At 43.6% G+C, this 4,107-nt stretch overlaps 1 pseudogene; it reads right to left on the minus strand.

Annotated features, from left to right (window-relative positions):
- Nucleotides 1-1,792: 1,792 nt before the first annotated feature.
- On the minus strand, nt 1,793-4,101 carry LOC125530905 (annotated as a pseudogene).
- Between the last annotated feature and the right edge of the window lie 6 nt (nt 4,102-4,107).

Here is a 4,107-nt window from a genome sequence, read left to right on the forward strand (position 1 = left end):
GCATAAGTAGTCTAGGTAGGAGTGTCGCCCGAATAGCCACGTTTCTAATATAAAAATGTCCGTTAATGACATTTGTAGTCACTAATTATATTTAAATGCGACGCATTTTGGCCAATATTATAATTCCATTTAATTTAGCATGTTCAAACTTGCGTTTGGTATGTTAATTTCAGCTTTAATTGCCCCTACATATGAAGGCTGTATTTGCCGACTTGGTGTTTTTGCACCGCCGCACCGGAGTGTGCTCTATATCCTATATGATGATCGCCGATACAGCAACTCTATTGGAATTGTTCTTAGAGCATCTATAGTCGGGGGTCCAAACCCGTTTCATACGTCCGAGCGGGCCGATCACATCAAATTTTGACCCATCTCATAGTGCCGGCGCCCCTGTAGAGTACGTAGTCCCAACACGGCAACGCGTGAGCGGTCGGTTGGCCGCGTGGTGCAACCTTGGTGTAGCTTTCATTCGATGGATCAACTAATGAATACGCATGTGGTACATACATCACCAGCTATAGATACGGGTATAGCTTCCATGGCATAGCATGTGCACTTACCGACGTACGTATGCTACGCATTAACATACGCTGCAACATTTGGTAGGAATGAATGGCCAACAACATAACAGTGTCAATGTGTACGTGCACTAGTTATCAATGTGTATGCAATGCCCTGCAGAGGCAAGTATTTGCTGCACAGAAGCAAATTTAAAACGAACATTGGCAAGCATATCTTCAAGACCTTAGGTTTCACAGCATAAAAAACGAACCACTACTACTTAGGGCATGTATAATGGTTGATAAAATAATTTTATTTTAAATCTTGCATTTCATTTAGAGATGACAAAATAAAATGTCTACAAACAATGGGTCATCTCTTAGCCTTATCTTCAATAACTAGCTATTCCTAAAAACATGGTAAGACATATTGTGCTAAGAGATCATCTCTTGTCTTCTCTTAAATAAGAGACGACAAGTCTTTTCTTATGAGTTCTCTCTTCTCCACCTCATCATTTATCTTACACGACACTCCTAAAATAATACCATTGTACATGCTCTTATGCACGTGGGCAAGAGGGATAAGATTGATCACAGACAGTGGCCATGCATCAACTGGGAATTGTACAAGTCAACACCAAATAAACAAGTTCTAAGCCCTCAAAAAACCAACAAATATGTTATAATTCCTGAAAAAATTCCAACCTAAGGAATATTTGCACATACTACTAGCTTTTAACCGGCACATGTAAAACCTACTTAACATTTTTTTTCACAAATTAAGCTCATTCACCTATGCCTGAATAAGGAATGTACTGCTTTGACCTGCTCCCTATGCTACTAAATACTCCCTCTGTTCACAAATATAAGTCTTTATAGAGATTTCAACTGATGACTACATACGGAGTAAAATGAGTGAATCTACACTCTAAAATATATCTACATATATCCGTATGTTGTAGTCCATTTAAAATGTCCAAAAAGACTTTATATTTAGGAACGGAGGGAGTACAACAAGTTAAGCCATGCATAGGTGCAGCTTTGAGCTGCCTTTTCTATATCAAAATATTGTAAAATAAGTTCAAGAAGATGTATTTTGGTTTTCAAAAGATCTTTCTTGAGTAAGCATATATGACTAAACCACAACATAGTTTATATGAACCCATTCCAACATCTTCAAGCTAAAAAGGACATTAAGGATAAGTTAACAAACGCAAACATATTTTATATATATCATGTTGATCTGATGATCAGCATCTTTGCCTAGAAAGCTTCACAGAAGGATGCATTAATAAACCAAAGCACTAGATATATTATATAAATATAAAATAAAACAAAGCCCTAGGGGGTTCTCTTCAGTCCTCACCAGAGTTTAAGTCAATACCCGAACCACCACATCAGCTAGTTTAAGCAGCGGCAAATTAAAATGCAGGCATGCCTAGCGCGAGGTTCGTTCTTGACTTAATCCCTAGTTCGCATCTCGCCCCGTTCATTTCCTCTATGAAATACTAATTCGATCTCCACACTATAATTTATTTGTATCCCAAGAAGCCTCTATGATAATCCGAAATCTCGCCTGAAATCTTCTTCTTGTTCTTCTTCCTCTAGCTTTGTGATCTTACACGACCTGATCGAGCTAGTTAGACATTTGAAATGGCATCCGGCCGGTGCTGTATCGGTGTGTTGGCCGGAATCCATGTCAAATGCCCGCTAACCATGGAGCTAGGGCGAGATGATGCTGGCCTGCAGGGCGGACTTGATCTTCTGGATGGTGCAGGAGAGCAGGTTGCTGACGGTGTCGACCGACTCCACGGTGAGCTTCGCCGTCGGCAGGTTATTGACCAGTATCTGGAACGCCACGGTGACGAGCGAGCCGGGGCTGTTGTTGCTGCTGCCGCCATGAGCGGTGGGCGACGGGCAAAGCCGGAGGGCAGCAGGGAGACGTAGGCCGAGTCGCCGCCGCCCATGACGACGTGCATGGACTGCACGTCCACCGGCGCGTACACCACCAGCGAGCCGGACGCGTCGGTGCACGTCTCCTGCAGGATGAGCATGTTGTTCTGGTTCCCGCTCGTCGCCTGCAAGCAAATGAAGCAATATCGGTGACATGCATCAGCCAGCAGGAACTTATAGTTGTACAGTTGTACCATATGTGGACAGTCCTCGCAAGCATTTAAATTTCAACTTAATTAGGGTACAGAGTAAAAAAATAACTGAAAGTGTAACATTTATTTGCTTAAGACCTCCAACAAACTAGGAGTGGTTCGAATTATAACTAGTAAGATCGTACATTCAACTGCTTTCTTTCACTGTGTTAAATTTGTTTGCGGTACAAACCTATTAGTCCCTCTGCACACTAATGTAAGGCGTTTTTGCAGCTCAAATTGAACTGTAAAACCGTCATATATTAGTGTAGGGAGGTAGTATTATCGAAGGGAAAGGGAGGTCTTAAAAAAAGTGGCAAATATTTGTATTAGCAATTTAGGAGATAACTGGAAAACTGTGCATAGTCTCAACTTATTTTTGTTAGGTAAATTCAAAGTGTTTTGCTTTAGCCAATCATGCTAGTAGAACCCTGGTGTGTACTTGAGATCAAAAGGGAATCCTGGTGTACTTGGTGTCAACCTCATGGTTCTAAGAACCAGGATATTGCCAAGCCGCTTTACAAAGAAATCAAATAACAGATGAAAAAGATACTTGTCATGGATCTTTGAAAAGTATAGAAGAAAGATAAAGCCAATATTGACAGCTTTGGTGGGCATGCATGCAAGAGAGGACAAGGGCAGATAGGCTGCATGGCTACATGCAAGCATGCCCCCAAAAGGAGGGAAAAGCTAACAGCTACTAGCTTTCTATCACAAATGTCAACCCTACTACTACCCCCCACCCCCGGACCCCGGTTCTGTAGCCAAGAACAATAATTTCTTGGAAGCTTTCTCCGTCGTCCTCTTCCTCCTGTCACTGTGCCCCCCAACCCATGCATTTGCCAATATGGCCATGAAACCTGCATCATGCCAGTTCATGCTAGTACAGTCCTACTCCATGGGGTAGTACGAGAGGTAGAGGAGTGCTTGACTTCTTGACAAACTATTCATCATTAACTATCTCCCTCCATTGTTTAGGTTGCAAGGAGTTCTGTCAGTTTAATTGCTATTTACTAACTAGTACTAGTTAATGTTAGATGCACAGATGCTTTAATGTTACGTAAAAATCAACAAGTGTCAGAAGACACTGAGATTAATTATGAGGAACAGAAAAGTTCAGAAGGAACTGAGATGTGTCATGTGTGGAGAGGAAATGAGAAATGATGCAAGATATGATGTACTGTACTTACGTTAGGACGGAGGAGGGAGACGGCGTTGCCGTGGTGCTGGCCCTTGGCGATGTGGTCCATCTCCTGCATGGCCTCGCCGTTGGCGAGGATGTCCCACTCTCCGCGGCGCTGTTCGTCGCGGAGGTAGTCGAAGACGCGCTGCGGCGGCGTGCCGGGGAGACGCACGGAGGTGGTGGCGCTGAGCACGACGCCAGGGGGCTCGCCGGGCGCGCCCACGCTCTGCCTGGCCATCATCCTTACCTTGTCCTCCCCGCCGGCCGGGTCCCGTCCGCC

This window comes from Triticum urartu, unplaced genomic scaffold (assembly GCF_003073215.2).
Source record: "Triticum urartu cultivar G1812 unplaced genomic scaffold, Tu2.1 TuUngrouped_contig_6646, whole genome shotgun sequence".
Taxonomy (NCBI): Eukaryota; Viridiplantae; Streptophyta; class Magnoliopsida; order Poales; family Poaceae; genus Triticum; species Triticum urartu.